Source organism: Chlorocebus sabaeus, chromosome 22 (assembly GCF_047675955.1).
Source record: "Chlorocebus sabaeus isolate Y175 chromosome 22, mChlSab1.0.hap1, whole genome shotgun sequence".
NCBI classification, from domain to species: Eukaryota; Metazoa; Chordata; class Mammalia; order Primates; family Cercopithecidae; genus Chlorocebus; species Chlorocebus sabaeus.
In genome coordinates, this window is record NC_132925.1 from 20,969,318 (window position 1) to 20,990,250 (window position 20,933).

Here is a 20,933-nt window from a genome sequence, read left to right on the forward strand (position 1 = left end):
CTGTCTCAGTTCTTGGTTCAAAACTGAAACCAATCTTGGTGAAATGGAACAAAAAAGCAATCATATTGGTGATATACAATGCTAATCATTGAATAGATTAATTGGATATTTGATAAGCACTAAATATACATACACAATAGTTAAAAGGTTCCTTAAACAATTATAAATGAATTATGTTCTATCAATGAAATGTATAATTCTTTATTCTCTAAGGGTGTTCAGTTTATGGATCTAACAATTTTTAAAGATCAATCTCAGGATATTTGTGTTGTCATGGAAATTCATAATAGCATCATCACCTAAGCCAACTTCTTCAATGTTGGTATCTTAATTCTACTGATTTTTATAGCAGTACATGATTTAAAACTATAAAAATGAATGAAATCATGTCTTTTGCAGCCACATGGATGAAACTAGAAGCCATTAAGTGAAATAACTCAGAAACAGAAAGTCAAATACCACATGTTCTCTCTTATAAGTGGAAGCTAAAAAATATTTATGTATGGACATAGAGAGTTGGAAGGGTGGGAGGGTGGGAGCCGGATGAGACATGGGAAATTACTTGATGGATACAATATACACTATTCAGATGATGGCTATGTTAAAGGCCCAGACTACACAATTTATCTATGTAAAAAACTGTACTTGTACCCTCTAAATCTACAAAAATTTTAAAAAGAAAAAGAAAATATCCCCCACAATTTTCTCATATCCAGTTTTTGTCCCAACAAATTCAGTTCTCCTTCTCTTCTACTTTGCAGCAGAAACTGAGGAAAAGACTAAGTTGCCCAAGTCACACAACTGGTTAATAACAAAATCAAGTCTTCTGACTTCTAATAGAGAACTCTTTATACATTATCACATTACCCAAAACTGTGCAAGACAGAACACTGTGAAAAATACCACACATTATCAACCTATATCCCCAGTAAGAATTCAGGTCCTTGGGGGTCCAGCTTAAAGAGCTTCTCAGATCAGTCCTCTCCAGCTAGTCTGTATTTACCACCATGACTGACTCACTGTACATTGGAGAAGGAGGTGAGACATATCTCTATTTCCATAAATAAGAAATACAGATTTTCCTTGTAAAGTTATACATATGTAAAATATAGACATTTGTCAATACCCTTTTTGGTTTCATACATGTTTAAAAGTAATCCATTGCGAAATCAGTACAGTTGAGGATCTGATCTCTATATAAAAACGCCAAGGGACAATTTTTAAATGAGTATCACCGACAATTCAAACCAGCAATCCGTGCAGTTAACATCTCTTCTCACTTGGTGTATTTACAAGGGCACTCTCCTCACTTCCTACAAAAAAAAGTCCAAGAACTTATTTCCAGATTGCTTATTTTAAGTTAGCTGAATTTAAACAAATGTTAATTAGTCTCAATTGTTTAAAACTGGGCTACCGATTTTGTTTTCCCTTCAATGAAAATGCCTCATGGCTGTTGATGTGAGAATACAGAAATGTCACCAGGCTTTTCCCTTTGCTTCTGAGAAGAAACAAGACACTTGAGAAAATTTTTGGCTAATTAATTTATAGAAAATTATTTAAGTCTAAGATTGTAAATATGAAGAATCCTTCCAATATGCCATTGTTTTTCTCAAATTATTTTATAGCCATGGAACTCCATGTAAAAAGCTGCTAAGCTAGAACACTGTGAAACGCTGCCAAGAAGGTGTATAACAGCCTTATGCACTCAAGCTCTGTGTTGTGACGCATGGGAAGTAGATAAGGCCATTCAGAGTCAATAGTGCAAGCCCACTTGGAGGTTAATAGTCTACAGGTTAAGTAGAGGGTTCATGAGAGGTTTTCCTTTAATGTTTAATACCAACCCAGTACATTGTCTTCAACTCAGTTATCACATATCTGTATCACCCTGAAACTTAGAACACTCTGCTATACTATTGGAATATTTTTCTATTTCTAAAATGTAAATATAGACACTAGATTTGAATTAACCTGGTGCTTCGACTTCCTAGTTTAATTCTACTAATTTGAGATTTTTTTTAATATATATACTTTAAGTTCTAGGGTACATGTGGATAACATGCAGGTTTGTTACATATGTATACCTGTGCCATGTTGGCATGCTGCACCCATCAACTCGTCAGCACCCATCAACTCGTCATTTACATCAGGTATAACTCCCAATGCAATCCCTCCCCCCTACCCCCTCCCCGTGATAGGCCCCAGTGTGTGATGTTCCCCTTCCCGAGTCCAAGTGATCTCATTGTTCAGTTCCCACCCATGAGTGAGAACATGCGGTGTTTGGTTTTCTGTTCTTGCGATAATTTGCTGAGAATGGTGGTTTCCAGCTGCATCCATGTCCCTACAAAGGACACAAACTCATCCTTTTTTATGGCTGCATAGTATTCCATGGTGTATATGTGCCACATTTTCTTAATCCAGTCTGTCACGGATGGACATTTGGGTTGATTCCAAGTCTTTGCTATTGTGAATAGTGCCGCAATAAACATACGTGTGCATGTGTCTTTATAGCAGCATGATTTATAATCCTTTGGGTATACACCCAGTAATGGGATGGCTGGGTCATATGGTACTTCTAGTTCTAGATCCTTGAGGAATCGCCATACTGTTTTCCATAATGGTTGAACTAGTTTACAATCCCACCAACAGTGTAAAAGTGTTCCTATTTCTCCACATCCTCTCCAGTACCTGTTGTTTCCTGACTTTTGAATGATTGCCATTCTAACTGGTGTGAGATGGTATCTCATTGTGGTTTTGATTTGCATTTCTCTGATGGCCAGTGATGATGAGCATTTTTTCATGTGTCTCTTGGCTGTATGAATATCTTCTTTTGAGAACTGTCTGTTCATATCCTTTGCCCACTTTTCGATGGGGTTGTTTGTTTTTTTCTTGTAAATTTGTTTGAGTTCTTTGTAGGTTCTAGATATTAGCCCTTTGTCAGATGAGTAGATTGCAAAAATTTTCTCCCATTCTGTAGGTTGCCTGTTCACTCTGATGGTAGTTTCTTTTGCTGTGCAGAAGCTCTTTAGTTTAATGAGATCCCATTTGTCAATTTTGGCTTTTGTTGCCGTTGCTTTTGGTGTTTTAGACATGAAGTCCTTGCCCATGCCTATGTCCGGAATAGTATTACCTAGGTTTTCTTCTAGGGTTTTTATGGTATTAGGTCTAACATTTAAGTCTCTAATCCATCTTGAATTAATTTTCGTATAAGGAGTAAGGAAAGGATCCAGTTTCAGCTTTCTACTTATGGCTAGCCAATTTTCCCAGCACCATTTATTAAATAGGGAATCCTTTCCCCATTTCTTGTTTTTCTGAGGTTTGTCAAAGATCAGATGGCTGTAGATGTGTGGTATTATTTCTGAGGATTCTGTTCTGTTCCATTGGTCTATATCTCTGTTTTGGTACCAGTACCATGCTGTTTTGGTTACTGTAGCCTTGTAGTATAGTTTGAAGTCAGGTAGCGTGATGCCTCCAGCTTTGTTCTTTTGACTTAGGATTGTCTTGGCAATGCGGGCTCTTTTTTGGTTCCATATGAACTTTAAAGCAGTTTTTTCCAATTCTGTGAAGAAACTCATTGGTAGCTTGATGGGGATGACATTGAATCTATAAATTACCTTGGGCAGTATGGCCATTTTCACGATATTGATTCTTCCTATCCATGAGCATGGTATGTTCTTCCATTTGTGTCCTCTTTTATTTCACTGAGCAGTGGTTTGTAGTTCTCCTTGAAGAGGTCCTTTACATCCCTAGTAAGTTGGATTCCTAGGTATTTCATTCTCTTTGAAGCAATTGTGAATGGAAGTTCATTCATGATTTGGCTCTCTGTTTGTCTGTTACTGGTGTATAAGAATGCTTGTGATTTTTGCTCATTAATTTTGTATCCTGAGACTTTGCTGAAGTTTCTTATCAGCTTAAGGAGATTTTGGACTGAGACAATGGGGTTTTCTAAATATACACTCATGTCATCTGCAAACAGAGACAATTTGACTTCCTCTTTTCCTATTTGAATACCCTTTATTTCTTTCTCTTGTCTGATTGCCCTGGTCAGAACTTCCAATACTATGTTGAATAGGAGTGGTGAGAGAGGGCATCCCCGTCTTGTGCCAGTTTTCAAAGGGTATGCTTCCAGTTTTTGCCCATTCAGTATGATATTGGCTGTGGGTTTGTCATAAATAGCTCTTATTATTTTGAGATACATTCCATCAATACCGAATTTATTGAGCGTTTTTAGCATGAAGGGCTGTTGAATTTTGTCAAAGGCCTTTTCTGCATCTATTGAGATAATCATGTGGTTTTTGTCTTTGGTTCTGTTTACATGCTGGATTACATTTATTGACTTGCGTATGTTGAACCAGCCTAGCATCCCAGGGATGAAGCCCACTTGATCATGGTGGATAAGCTTTTTGATGTGCTGCTGGATCCAGTTTGCCAGTATTTTATTGAGGATTTTTGCATCGATGTTCATCAGGGATATTGGTCTAAAATTCTCTTTTTTTGTTGTGTCTCTGCCAGGCTTTGGTATCAGGATGATGTTGGCCTCATAAAATGAGTTAGGAAGGATTCCTTCTTTTTCTATTGATTGGAATAGTTTCAGAAGGAAAGATTGGAATCGTTTCAGAAGGAATGGTACCAGCTCCTCCTTGTACCTCTGGTACAATTCAGCTGTGAATCCATCTGGTCCTGGACTTTTTTCGTTGGTAGGCTATTAATTATTGCCTCAATTTCAGAGCCTACTATTGGTCTATTCAGGAATTCAGCTTCTTCGTGGTTTAGTCTTGGGAGATTGTAAGCGTCCAGGAAATTATCCATTTCTTCTAGATTTTCTAGTTTATTTGCGTAGAGGTGTTTCTAGTATTCTCTGATGGTAGTTTGTATTTCTGTGGGGTCGGTGGTGATATCCCCTTTATCATTTTTTATTGCGTCTATTTGATTCTTCTCTCTTTTCTTCTTTATTAGTCTTGCTAGCGGTCTATCAATTTTGTTGATCCTTTCAAAAACCCAACTCCTGGATTCATTGATGTTTTGGAGGGTTTTTTGTGTCTCTATCTCCTTCAGTTCTGCTCTGATCTTAGTTATTTCTTGCCTTCTGCTAGCTTTTGAATGTGTTTGCCCTTGCTTCTCTAGTTCTTTTAATTGTGATGTTAGAGTGTCAATTTTAGATCTTTCCAGCTTTCTCTTGTGGGCATTTAGTGCTATACATTTCCCTCTACACACTGCTTTAAATGTGTCGCAGAGATTCTGGTATGTTGTATCTTTGTTCTCATTGGTTTCAAAGAACATCTTTATTTCTGCCTTCATTTCGTTATGTACCCAGTAGTCATTCAGGAGCAGGTTATTCAGTTTCCATGTAGTTGAGCGGTTTTGATTGAGTTTCTTAGTCCTGAGTTCTAGTTTGATTGCACTGTGGTCTGAGAGACAGTTTGTTATAATTTCTGTTCTTGTACATTTGCTGAGGAGTGCTTTACTTCCAATTATGTGGTCAATTTTGGAATAAGTGTGATGTGGTGCTGAGTAGAATGTATATTCTGTTGATTTGGGGTGGAGAGTTCTGTAGATGTCTATTAGGTCCGCTTGCTGCAGAGATGAGTTCAATTCCTGGATATCCTTGTTAACTTTTGTCTCGTTGATCTGTCTAATGTTGACAGTGGGGTGTTGAAGTCTCCCATTATTATTGTATGGGAGTCTAAGTCTCTTCGTAAGTCTTTAAGGACTTGCCTTATGAATCTGGGTGCTCCTGTATTGGGTGCGTATATATTTAGGATAGTTAGCTCTTCCTGTTGAATTGATCCCTTTACCATTATGTAATGGCCTTCTTTGTCTCTTTTGATCTTTGATGGTTTAAAGTCTGTTTTATCAGAGACTAGTATTGCAACCCCTGCTTTTTTTTGTTCTCCATTTGCTTGGTAGACCTTCCTCCATCCCTTTATTTTGAGTCTATGTATGTCTCTGCATGTGAGATGGGTCTCCTGAATACAGCAGACTGATGGGTCTTGACTCTTTATCCAGTTTGCCAGTCTGTGTCTTTTAATTGGAGCATTTAGTCCATTTACATTTAAGGTTAATATTGTTATGTGTGAACTTGATCCTGCCATTATGATATTAACTGGTTATTTTGCTCGTTAGTTGATGCAGTTTCTTCCTAGCCTCGATGGTCTTTACATTTTGGCATGTTTTTGCAATGGCTGGTACCGGTTGTTCCTTTCCATGTTTAGTGTGTCCTTCAGAGTCTCTTGTAAGGCAGGCCTAGTGGTGACAAAATCTCTAAGCATTTGCTTATCTGTAAAGGATTTTATTTCTCCTTCACTTATGAAACTTAGTTTGGCTGGATATGAAATTCTGGGTTGAAAATTCTTTTCTTTAAGAATGTTGAATACTGGCCCCCACTCTCTTCTGGCTTGTAGAGTTTCTGCCGAGAGATCTGCTGTTAGTCTGATGGGCTTCCCTTTGTGGGTAACCCGACCTTTCTCTCTGGCTGCCCTTAAGATTTTTTCCTTCATTTCAACTTTGGTGAATCTGGCAATTATGTGTCTTGGAGTTGCTCTTCTCGAGGAGTATCTTTGTGGCATTCTCTGTATTTCCTGAATTTGAATGTTGGCCTGCCCTACTAGGTTGGGGAAGTTCTCCTGGATGATATCCTGAAGAGTGTTTTCCAACTTGGTTCCATTTTCCCCCTCACTTTCAGGCACCCCAATCAGACGTAGATTTGGTCTTTTTACATAATCCCATACTTCTTGCAGGCTTTGTTCATTTCTTTTTCTTCTTTTTTCTTTTGGTTTCTCTTCTCGCTTCATTTCATTCATTTGATCCTCAATCGCTGATACTCTTTCTTCCAGTTGATCGAGTCGGTTACTGAAGCTTGTGCAATTGCCACGTATTTCTCGTGTCATGGTTTTCATCTCTGTCCATTCGCTTATGGCCTTCTCTGCATTAATTATTCTGGTTATCAATTCTTCCACTCTTTTTTCAAGATTTTTAGTTTCTTTGCGCTGGGTACGTAATTCCTCCTTTAGCTCTGAGAAGTTTGATGGACTGAAGCCTTCTTCTCTCATCTCGTCAAAGTCATTCTCCATCCAGCTTTGATCCATTGCTGGCGATGAGCTGCGTTCCTTTGCAGGGGGTGATGCGCTCTTATTTTTTGAATTTCCAGCTTTTCTGCCCTGTTTTTTCCCCATCTTTGTGGTTTTATCTGCCTCTGGTCTTTGATGATGGTGACGTACTGATGGGGTTTTGGTGTGGGTGTCCTTCCTGTTTGTTAGTTTTCCTTCTAACAGTCAGGACCTTCAGCTGTAGTTCTTTTGGAGATTGCTTGAGGTCCACTCCAGACCCTGTTTGCCTGGGTATCAGCAGCAGAGGCTGCAGAAGATAGAATATTGCTGAACAGCGAGTGTACCTGTCTGATTCTTGCTATGGAAGCTTCCTCTCAGGGGTGTACTCCACCATGTGAGGTGTGGGGTGTCAGTCTCCCCCTAGTGGGGGATGTCTCCCAGTTAGGCTACTCAGGGGTCAGGGACCCACTTGAGCAGGTAGTCTGTCCGTTCTCAGATTTCAACCTCCGTGTTGGGAGATCCACTGCTCACTTCAAAGCTGTCAGACAGAGTAGTTTGCATCTGCAGAGGTTTCAGCTGCTTTTTGTTGTTGTTGAGCTGTGCCCTATCCCCAGAGGTGGAGTCTCAGTTGAAAATGCAGAAAGCACCTGTCTTCTGTGTAGCTCGCGCCGGAGTTGGAGACTGGAGCTGTTCCTATTCGGCCATCTTGCTCCGCCACCCCCTCCTTTTTTTTTTTTGAGAGGGAGTCTCGGGCTTACTGCAAGTTCCGCCTCCCATGTTCGCGCCATTCTCCCGCCTCAGCCTCCTGAGTAGCTGGAACTACAGGCGCCCGCCACCAGGCCCGACTAATTTTTTTTTGTATTTTTTTTTTTTTGGTAGAGATGGGGTTTCACGTGTTAGCCAGGATGGTCTCTATCTCCTCACCTCCTGATCCACCCAACTCGGCCTCCCAAAGTGCTGGGATTACAGGCATGAGCCACCGTGCCCGGCCTAATTTGAGATTCTATAGTGTAGCCCATACACGCGTTTTTTAATATCTCACAAGAACAAACATAACAAACCTTTGAGATATGAATGTATAGATTTTGATTAGCTGTGATGTTTAATATATTGCAAATAATTAAGAAGACATTTGACATTTTTTTCCTATGGTCACAGAAGGCTCTATAAGAAGGACCATGTGTCTATATGTATATTAGCATACTCTCAGAGTGTGCACAGATGCTTCAAGATAGCCAGGGCTCTCTTCCCACAGGAAACATTCTCCACTCTAACATATTGGCCACTGCTCTGTATCTGGGCACGGCACTGTGCTAAGTAGTAAAGACGGAATAAGGAAGATAGGAGGTCTATTCTTCTGGCGCCCATTTAGCCTAGACAGCAAAATCAACAGCATGATATAATGTAACTAATAGAATATGTACTATACAAAGGAATTGATCCTGGGAGGAAGGTGTGAAAAAGGGTAAAGGACACACCAGTGGTAGTTGGGTGGGGGTTGTTTACAAACTTTTGTATGAGGCTGTAGCTTCAAGATGTGTAACTTCCCCTACAAGACTATCTATTTAAAGAACATAGGCCAAAGTCACAAAGAGTGTAACCATAGTTGGGGGAAGGCACAAGGGAAGAGACAGATGCTGTCATTCTAGCCTACAAAAATACACACCATATTTTCTCATTTTTCTTAAAAAAAAAAACTCATAGAAACACAATTATGTTCTCAGAATTATCTACTTATATTATGAATCAGTAGCCACATTCTTTCTATTGCAATGGCATAAAAAATAAGTTATTGGGAAAATAAGTTATAAATAAGTTACAAAAATAAGTTATACTACCATTGGTCCAAGAAATATGGGTCTTTTCTACCCCAACCCCACCAACCACTTTAGACACACTACACATGTACAGTAACTGTGCTCAGGGCCAGGCTAAGAATTTAAGTCCCTGGACTTTGCTAGCATAACAGCCAAGCAACTTTTGGATCAAGGGAAGAAAGGGACACAGCATGGTAAGAACTTCTTTCTGAGGATTTCAATCAAGGAGCTGAGGTTAGAAACGACATGAACTTCAGGCAGTACTTCCTGTCTCCTAACTAGTACTTAATCTAGTGGGGAATTCACATGTTTTAGGATACCTTGTTCTTTGAGAATAATGGATACTAACACTAAAGCTCCCTTTCACACTCATTCTTCCAATAGAAAACTAATCTTTTCTATTTAAAGATTCTTTAATATGTCATGACAATGATCAAGTTTTAAGTATTTTTCTAGAAGTTGTTTTTAAGTGATGCTTACCATCATCATTATTGAAGTTCTTTTCCACAATGTATTCATAATCCTGTGCTGATCAAATGCTATGTGGTAGAAATGTGCTGGCTTGGAGGGCAGATAGCAAAGCATAGAAATTGAGAAAGAGATTGGCGTAGGATTTTTTTTTTAGAGGTTCACTAATGCAAAGGATCAATCAAGGTAGGATGCATTTTATGGGGGAAAATGATGCTGTGTTTAGTTGAGGATATGACGTATGAACTTGAATAAGAAACTACTGAGGCGAAGTCCAGTAGTGAGAAGAGAAATATCCAGGGAATTAACTAGCAGTTAGGGAACAGAAGTGAGGTCATGTTATTTTCCTGTGTGTTTAACGTTCATTCTGTAAGGTTACAGTAAGGGCTGAGTAAGATACACCGCATTTCATATGCACGCACATAGAGCCTAGCACAAAGTAGATGCTCAATAAATATTAGTTGAACCTGAGTCTGATGAGCAGAAAGCTGCAGAAAAGTCATAGTGGGAAGAGGAGAGTACAGTTGTTATTTAAGTACTAGCTGCACTGGAAGAGTTTCAGATAAATGGAACAATCTAAAGGGCAACTAGAATAAGTTAACTTTGTTTTTATGGCACACTCATACACTAAACACCTTTTTGTATGTATTCTCATTTTAAAACACCCTGGTTTTCCAAGGTCTGAATTTCCCTGTTAATAATATTGACCAAATAGAGCAAAACTTTTTAAAAAACAAAAGGCAAATTGGACAAAACATTTTAAAAGTAAAAGCCAATATAATGTAACAACATAACCCCATAGCCAACATATGGAAATCAGTCTTACCAGTGCTAAAATCTGAATCAAGAGACCTTTAGACAAAATTTTCTCTATCATTAATTAGCTGTATTACCTTAAATATACTACTTAAGCAAGACCCCAGGTTTAATATATGTGGAGCTAGTGCATGGTATTTCTAGTTATATTTCAAGATTACTTTTAAAAAAAATGGTTCAGTATAATAGGTTTACAAATGTTTATTTGTTCCATCATGGTTTACATTTAGGGGAAGCAACATGGCTCAGAAGAATGAGTGCAAAATTCTGAAATGGATAGACTTTAGCCTTCTTAGTTAGTCCCAGAGTAAGCAGTCCCCTTGAGTCTGATCACTTTTGCATATGAACTTGCATATTAACTTTGTCAGCACCTATTTTACAAGGTTATCATAAAATTTAAAATAAGTGTACTTAAAAATACATCACACCAGGAACTCATTCATTGCTGGCAGGAATATAAACCGGTACAGCCACTTTGGAAGGCAGTTTGGCACTTTCTTACAAAACTCAACCAACTCCTACCATGTAATCCAGCAATCACACTCCTTGGTATTTACCCAAATACACTAAAAATGTTGCCCACACAAAAACCTGCAGATCAATGTTTATAGCAACTTCATTCACAATTTCCAAAATTTGCAAGCAACCAAGATGTCTTTCAGTAGGTAAATGGATAAACAAACTGTGGTATATTAAACAATGCAATATTATTCAGCATTAAAAAGAAATCAACTATCATGCCACTTAAAAACAAAATAGAGCAACCTTAAATGCCTATTACTAAGTAAAAGAAGTCAAGTTGAAAAGGCTGCATGGTATATGACTTCAACTCTATGACATTCTGAAAAAGGAAAATCTGTGGAGACAGTAAAAAGATGAGCAGTTGCCAGAAGTCTTGGGGAGGAAGAGAGGAATAGGCGGAGCGTAATAAGGGAACAGAACATTCTGTATGATACTACAATGGCAGATATATGTCATTATACATTTGTCAAAGCCTGTAGTATATACAACACCAAGAATGAACCCTAATATAAACTATGGACTTTGGATGATAATGATGTGTCCATGTAGGTTCATCGACTGTCACAAATGTACCACTCTGTGCAAGATGTTGATAGTGGAGAGGCTGTGTGGGGGTGGGGGCAGGGGGGATCTCTGTACTTTGTACCTTCTACTCAATTTTGCTGGGAAGCTAAAACTTCTCTTTAAAAAATAAAGTCTATTTTTTTAAAATCACACAAAAGAGTCTTTAAGTATTCTAACTCAAGCTCTTTTCAGAGGTGAACACAAAAACTTACAAAAATTGCATCCATCAAAATAATTATGGTGATTGCAAAAGGATATGTTTCTAGCTGCTTCGATTCACTTACAATGAGTGAGAGATGGAGAGGAAAAGAAAACCTGGATTCGTACAACTAAGTACTAAAGTATTTTTATTTTAACATTAACTAAGTCTTTGTAATTATCAGACAAGTAATCTAATAAAAAATATTACATGGCATTTAGGGAAGGAAGAGACAGAATAAGAAGCTTTATCCTTGATTAAGCTCTTTATTTTGTCAAATAACCACAAACATCCTTTAAATAAGCATGACAAGATCCACCCCACTCTAGCAGCTGCTCTTGGAACTGTGCAGCTGTGCTCTAATCTGGGTTATTGGAAATTCTCAAAACTGTAATCTTATAACGTATGAAAAGTAAACTAAAGAGTTGGAGAAATTCCACTGATTTCCAGCATGAGCAAAAAGTACCGTGTATTTGCACATGGTGAATCATGTACATATTTCTTTTTCAGAAAAAAAAAAAATCTCTCCAGTATTGTTTTGAAATTTTAAAAGGTCTCAGTTATGAGTCTGCAGAACTTTGTGGTGTCATGAAGGAAGCAGGTTACAGGCCAGCATATCTTCAGATGGCTACACAGGTATTAGAACTGCATGGCCTTCTAAAGAAGACAAGTGTCATTATAGAATCCTGCACACCACATAGTCATCCTCTTTCAAGTCCCAGACCTTAACCAAGAGCAGGTACAATCACTCTGTGGCCATTAGCATGTAACCAGATTACCCTCCAATCAGACAAGTCACTCCAGTACAAGTCAGAAAACATGAAGGGGCGGAAATACAAATGTTCAAAACTCAAACTCAAAAGGAGATGTGAAAAATTGCTGAACGCTTACATTTTTAAAAACAGATGTCTTGTCTCTAATCGTTTGAAGCCAATCAGGTCTCTACAGTGCATCTACTCGAGCAAAGAACAACGAGGCACCTACGACATTTTTGGATAACCGTCATATGAGTCCTCTCTAATTTCTTCCTTTCCCTCCTCAAGAACCAAAATAGGTATCTATTATCGTTTTGAAAAAACAAAAAGCAATCACTAGGACCTGTTCCATGAAAGCTTGTCCGAGAAAATTGAATAACTTTCTTAGTATCATTGTTTGTTTCCCAGTAGGACTGAAGAGGTAATGGGACTGGTTGAAGGTACAGTAGATTCTCTTTCGTATGACAGATATACTCAGGACCAGTGGATGGCTGTTTAAAGTAAAAGTTGGTCAATATGGACTATTAAAAATTGGTTAGCACTTTAAACATTTTAATGAAAACATATAAATGTATATCTATTCACCAATTTTCAGATATAGGGCAAATTATCACAATATCACATTCAAATTTCCAATTAGTCTCAGAGCAGGAATGAACACAAAGTCCCTTGTCAAGCATGTCAAGTGCACCTTCTAGACTGGTACGATCCCTTCGTCGAATCTCAGTTGTCTCATTCACACCTACTTAGACAGCAAGCCCAGTGCTCTGTCCTTACTAACCCTCCCCAAGCCTTCACTTTGGTTTTTACAGAAGTAACTGTCATTCATACATTTCATTGACTTACATAGTGTCTATATTATATAATTAGAATAAACATATATTCGATTTACAATAAAAAAGAACTGGAGTAAACAGATTTTTGAAATAAATAATTTAGTGGTAGCAGAAGCACATGGATGCGCTAGAAAGTAGCCTACGGTTGTGTGAACTACAGGTTTAGTGTGCTGTAAGTATTAGAAACAGACTTTAAGAGGGAAAGGAAAACTTCAGTCAATACAGAAAGTTGATAATTGAAGATCAGCTAGGAGTGTTTCTATCAAACTAGTTGCGGCACTGGATTGTACCCATGAGAGAAAGAGGCCTAATGAATGCCTTTCCCAAACATAGTTGCAAAACCACATCACCTGGCTATTTCCAAAATCATCTTATTTCAGTGAGTGTGTGTGTGCACATGTGTGTGTGTGTGGTGTGTGTGTGTGGTGGAAGTGCTCAGAGATGTTTTTAAGCCTTTTAAATTCTTTTATAATTTAAAAAATGTATGTGAATGTATTTTATGTCATCTAGAAAGCCACCTCAAAACTGAATACTGCCTCCCCCAGTATTACTATTATATCACAGAATTTAACTTTGTACTTGTTGGTAAGCATGACTGCTATGAGATCAGTACCATCTAATACCAAACTAAGTGTTCTGCACGTATTTGTATGAATTTATGTTTACTAGTAATAAAGACAATTTCCCTTTGCCAATATAATCTGTAGTTGAAAGGCTTGTTTTTCATTAAAAAAAAAATTCAGTTTAAGATATTAACACTGAAGCCAATTTGATGTAACAGCAACATGGTATAGTGGAGAAATGTACTAATTGTTACAAATTGTTAGGAAATAGTATAAATGTACACCTAATGTATAAATGTACCCACACCAAATGAAGCACAAATCACAGCAGTTTACTTTAAGAGTTTAATAGTTCAAATTTTCTAGTTAGAGATGAAGAGAATAAAGAAATCAGAGCTTCAGTCACGTAATTTTCAAATGGGATGCCCAGATCACATCCAGTATTTAGATTGATCTTAGTTTGAGAGCAGAATCAGTGTTTAAAGTATTACTATTTTTCAACACCTGCAAAAATAAAAACGTTCAGATATTTATCGTCTATCCTAATTACATTAGATTCTACTTTAATTTAGAATTCAGCAACAATACAATGACAACCTTATCCTGAATAGACATGGAACCTCTGAAGTTAAAGTGATGGCTCATGGAGAAGGCATTCTAGGACTATTCATTGGCAGAGTTTCAGTTAAGGATGAAGTCTAATTACGGCAAGCTAGCAAACAAAGCCTCAAAATTATTAATGATATGCACAGCATACTTATATAAGCAGGCATTCTCTACATTTGTAGAATTGAAGTTCAAATACAGGACCAAATCAAATATGCTACATATAGCAAAATATAATTTCAACAAAAATGTGCATATTAAATTAGTTCATTTGAATTGTATTGGATTGGAAAATATTATTTGATTATTTGTAAATCTGCTTTTCATTGATAGCTGTTTAACAGCTACATCAGATGTGGTAGTGCATGCCTGTAGTCCCTATGTGGGAGGCTGAGGCAGGAGGATTTGCTCAAGGTCAGGAGTTTGAGGATGCATGAGCTATAACCGCTCCACTGCACTCCAGCATGGGTGACAGAGCCAGACCCTGTCTCTAACAACAACAACAAAAAGATTACTTTAAAAATATTTAAACTATTACTAGTTAAAGTAAGAAGTAAGATGGAAAAATGATTAAGAAGAGAAGATGGGCACAGTGGCTCGTGCCTGGAATTCCAGCACACTTTGGGAGGCCATGGCAGGACGATTGCTTGAGGGCAGGAGTTTGAGACCAGCCTGGGCTACATAGCAGGATCCCCATTGATATAGATTTGGCTATGTCCCCACCCAAATCTCAACTTGAATCATATTTCCCAGAATTCCCACGTGTTGTAGGAGGGACCCACGGGGAAGTAATTGAATCATGGGGGCAGGTCTTTCTCATGCTATTCTTGTGATAGTGAATAAGTCTCACGAGATCTGATGGGTTTATCAGGGGTTTCTGCTTTTGCTTCTTCATCATTTTTCTCTTGCCACCGCCATGTAAGAAGTGCCTTTTGCCTCCACCATGATTCTGAGACTTCCTCAGCCATATGGAACTGTAAGTCCAATTAAACCTCTTTTCCTTTCCAGTTTCAGGCATGTCTTTATCAGCAGGGTAAAAACGGACTAATACACCCATCTGTGCACACACACACAAAATTAGCCATGTGGTGGCACATGCCTGTAGTCCCAGCTACTTGGGAGGCTGGGGCAGGATCTCTTGAGCCCAGTAGTTTGAGGCTGCCATGTGTTATCCACACTCCACTGCACTTTAGCCTGGATGACAGTGAGACCCCCATCTCAAAAATATTAAAAATGTAACAAATTTAAAAAGAGCTACAGATGCAAGAGGTTGATAAATATACCTGAATATAAAATATATAAGTAAGAGTAAAATAAAAGTTTTGCAGCTCCCATGTCTTCGGCTGGCTCCACCAGTCGCTGAGCAGGTTTTTATTGGCACCACAGCGTTCCAGTCTCACTTGTGCCTTCCTCTCCCAGGACTCTAATCAGGCACTTCTCCAAAGAAGGAACTGGGAAAGTAAGATCCGTTCACCAAGTATGTTGTTGCTGCCATGGTACCACTGCTTATATGCTCTTCCAAGAGACAGAATTGATAAATGTACTTTTAATAGATCATAAATTCATATTGATCAGTTCATACTGATATCTCTAATTCAAGTTCATTAACATAAGATTCTCCCTCACTTTCCTCATTCCATCTTCATTTTTCCTTTTTCCTATAGTGAGGACCCTCATTCCTAAAGTCAGTATTTGTACACGTATACTCTATCATATCATACACGTAAAACAGTTTCAGGATTAACCGAAATAACAGTTAGTTCAATACTACAACTAACCTCAATACATAAAAGTAAAGTTTGAGATTTCTGTCCTGCCTGTACCTGCACGCGTACCTTCCTAGACAATTCAGGCCCAAAGCCATTCAAGGAGGCGGAGGCATCTGTATGTGATAGTGGGAGCCAGTGTGGCCCAGTGTCAGGAGTGGAAGCTCACCCATGGTCCCTGAGACCCCTTCAGATAATCTACAAGGTTAAAACTATTTTCAGAGTAACACTAAGGTAACTTGCCTTTTGCACTTACATCATCTCATGAGTATACTGTGGAGTTTACCAAAAACTTCAGGACATCATGACTGTGTGAGGCTGGGGTTTTTCCCACCAAAGTAGTACAATGGGATACTTGAATATAATCCAGCTGCCTTCTATTAAGCTAGACATCTGAGGTTTATAGAAATATAAAACAACGTCACACTTCTCACTAAATTATTTGTTTTGGGAAATAATTACTTTCATGAAGGTATGTCATTTACGTTAACATGTAATGGACTTATTACTACTTTTGATGAGTTAGTTTTTATTTTAAAAATTTTAATAATTATTTTTAAAATTTACAAGATTTTTTCTTGTTTAAATATGATTACAATGATTATTTTACACATTTAACAGGCATAAGTGCCATTTTCTTACATGGATATATTGCATAGTGGTGAACTCTGGCTTTCAGCTTAACCATCACCCGAATAGTATACATTGTATCCACTAAGTAATTTCTCATCTTCTAGACATCTCCAATGTCTATGATTCCACTATGTCCCTGTTCACACATTGGATAACTATATGCAGAAGAGTGAAACTGGAACCCCATCTCTCACCATATACAAAAATTAACTCAACGTGGATGAAAGACTTAAAGGTAAGACCTGAAACTACACAAATACCAGAAGAAAATCTAGGGAAAAACCCTTCTGGACACTGACCTGGGCAAATAATTCATGACTAAAACCTCAAAAACAAATGCAACGAAAACAAAAATAGGCAAATGAGATTTAATCAAACTAAAAAGCTTCTGCACAACAAAAGAAGTAATCAACAGAATGAAGAGCCAACCAGCAGAATAAGAGTTTTATTTTCTAACATGGTAAATATCAATAGATCTAACCCACATAAATTAAATTTAAATGAAATTAGTAATTAACTCACATAAATTAAAGTTATTTAGAGTCCTTCATTTTTTTTTTTTTTTTTGAGATAGAGTCTACCTTTGCCGCCCAGACTGGAGGGCAGTGGTGCAATCTCTGCTCACTGCAACCTCCACCTCCCAGGGCCAAGCAATTCTCCTGCCTCAACCTCCCGAGTAGCTGAGATTACAGGGGCCCACCACCACACCTGGCTAGTTTTTGTATTTTTAGTAGAGATGGGGTTTCACCATGTTAGCCAGGCTGGTCTCAAACTCCTGACCTCAAGTGATCCACCTGCCTCGGCCTCCCAAAGTGCTGGCTACAAGCGTGAGCCAATGAGCCTGGCCAAGAGTCCTCCATAATTTTTAAGAGTATAAAAAGTCTTGGAAGCTGGGGAAGTGAATTGAGAACTACTTTAATGCAATGGCAAAGAAATAAGGGTGAGGAAGAACTGTAACAGATAAGAGACTTACATAATAACCAAACGTAATGAACGTGTGTCTTTTGAATCCTAATTTGAAGAAGTCAATTATAAAAAGACATTTTTGAGATATCAGGAAAATGTAATTACATACCAAGTACGATTAGATGACATTAAGGGATTTTAATCTTGTTAGATATGATAAAGGCACAGCGATTATGGCAGAAAACACCTGTTCTTATCTGTTATCTATGCCTTCCATAATAGTTACAGGTGAAATGAAATGACAAAATTTTCTTTAAAACCCTTCAGAAGAAGAAAAGTAGATGAAACAAAGTTGGCAACTACTAACAATGTAAAATCTGAGTGATGGATATATGAATTAATGATAGTATCTCTACATTTGTGTATCATTAAAATTTTCCAAAATAAACTGTACAAAGAAAAACAACAAAAACTTAAATGATGCTCAGTTTAAGATTTCCAAGGGAACATATTATACAGAGGTTCAAATTTAATTTTTAATTGATAAATGTCAATTTCTACTTCCTCCTAAAAGCCATGTTTAATTAAAAGGACATCAATAGGCTGAGCACAGCTAGAAAATCATGAGAATGTCAATAGATGGTCATGTATTCCTTCTTTTACTTGACTTCAAAAATTTCCCCAGATTACTCTACAAATACCCATGACTGTATGGAAAATCCCGGGAAACTCTGAAGTTACAAAATAAATTTAGTACTCGAATGGAGAGTGTGTAAACTAATTAGGGATATTCTTGTAATGAAAATAATTTAGAGCAAACTGGAAGTAAGCCCTTTTATTCTTAACCAAGTAAGATCAGTAACATGTTTTCTTGACAAACAATGGAAGCTTGCTCATGTATTAGAGTCTCCTGATAACAGCTGAATTAATCAATTTTATGAAGTAACTATCTTATCTTCTGGAAAGCAGGACTCTGTGAGGGAGGGAGGGAGGGAGGGAGCGGGAGAGGGAGATGAAGGTGGGGGGGGAAGAGAGAGAGAGAAAGAGAGAGAAAGAGAGAGAGAGAGAGGGAGGTGGGGGAGAGAGAGAGAGAGAGAGAGAGAGAATAGGGTTCCTGCCCTGTATTCTAGTTAGAGATGTAAGAGACAGGAAGACTTGACTCTACAAAGTGCCTAACTGTGTGAGACAGGATAAAAGTTTCACCATGTGTCTGAGCAATCTGAGAAATCTTCCTGAAAACCTGGAATCCAGCTTTGAAGTACGGGTTCAATTTAAAAGAGCAGAAATTAAGAGCATTCCAGGTACACAGCACATAACAAGAATAAAATCAGAATAAAAGTAGAAAATTCAAGGTATGTTTAAGAAAAATGAGTAGGTCAGCCTTGCTAAAGCAGGGAGGTTGGTGAAGGAATTAATAAGGAATAAGTGGGAAAAAGGGGTCAAGTCCAACTGTGGAAAACCTTGAATGCTAACGTGAGTACCGAGAGAACCATCCTGAGCACAGGAGAGGCAGTGGCACTGCAGGAGATTTATTTAATAGTACACCCAGATTTATTCAGATATGACAGGAAGATATTACAGGCAGGATCTAATGGAGTATGGTAAAAAATAAAAATGTAGCTGGCATAGTGGAAGCCAGACTAGAAAGGAGGAAACACAAACAAGACACACAGAGGGGAAAACAATCAAAATGACTTGATATGCCTCCAGAAAGGTCTTAGATTTAAGACCTTCATTAAAAATCTTAAATGTAGTTAGCCAATGCATGAATTTGCCTCCATTTTCTCCGAGACACATGGAAGCAAATGTATGAAGTGTAAAAAGAATAAACCCATAATAATAAAAAATTGGGAGAAAAGTAAGTTTCATCAACGAATAAGATATTTCAAAAAACTTGTTAACCCTATGATAAGCTGGCAGATAAAACAGGTGGAGTGAGGCCCCACAGCTGTCACTGAGTTGTGGAGGACATGGTCATCAATTTGTCCAATAAAACTAAAGAGAGACTCTGAGCTGAGGTCAGCAGATAAAGTGGAGGGCATGAGTGTGCAATGGGGCTAAAAACCGGGAGATTTATGTAAGTCTTCATATGAGACTTCTGCGCCAGTCAGTGCTCTCCACTGCGACTCACAGCATAGGCGCTTACCACCCAACCAAAACAATGGATGCTTCTTTTCCAAAGAAATTGAAATAAATATTTGCTGAAAGCCGAGGATATTTTCATAAACATTTATATTTCTTTCTAGTACAATTTAGGGGTTGGGGTCTATTCTGTCCTGTAGCAGTCTTTTCACCTCCTCCCCTAACGTAAAGCAAACCAGTTGATGAAAACTACTCATCCACATAAACTCTTGGTTAAGAATTTCCATTCAGGGAAGACACTTAACTGAAAAATAAAGCTATTTATAAGATAATAAACATATGAGCAATATAGGATAATTGGTATGTGCCAATTATCCTATTCTTTAATCATGAATGTAAATAAGCAACCAAGGACTACCAGATATGCAAAGAGAGTCAACATTATTGAAGTAAAAGACAATCCCTCTGCCACAAAAAGCAAAAACTAAAACAAAATATAACAAAAGTCCTTGGTAGAAACAAATAGTCCAAGATATAGAAGAGAACTTTTTAAAGATAAAAGAAAAATTTGAAGTTTACTTAGAAGTTGCATCTATAACACTTGAACGCAAGGCAATAAAAAACGAAAAGAAATTAAAGAGAGCTTTTAAGAATTTTTTAAATAGCCAAAACAAAATAAAAATTTAGTAGAATGACTAGAAAATAAAGTTTTAGTAACCTCTCAGAATAAGAAGATAGAGACATGGATTACATTAAAAATAAAGGACATGGGGAACCAACCCAGGGGATTCAGTTAACAGGAACTTCAGAAAGGGTAAAAAAAATTAGTAAAGAAAAAATTATCAAAGGGGATAATTTCAGATTAAGGATAAGTCTTCAGAGTTAAAGGGTCTGCCAAGTATACATTAAAAATATGTCTTGAAAACATAAAAATTATACTTAGATGCACCACTGTAAGATTTTTAGATTAAGAATAAAGAGTAAATCCTAAATAAAAACAAAATAAAAATCAAACAGGCACAAGATTTCTCATCAGCAACGGTACATACTAAAACACCATAGTAAATTAAGCACATTAATGGCCCAAAATAATGATCTCCCTGTAGCCACCCTTGCCTTGTAACTGTAATTTTCTCTTATCTGACTCTGAGTTCAGCCAGGTGACTTGCTTAGGTCAATGGGATGTTAGCAATAGATATTAGAAAAGGTGCTTATGTACTTCCACTCTTTCTCTTATATCCCTGCCACTATCGTGGGAACATACCCAGGCTAGCCTGCTGGGAGAATAAGAGAATTACATGAGAGACAGCTGAGTCATTTCAGGTGATCTCATCCTACACCATCCTATAACTAGCCA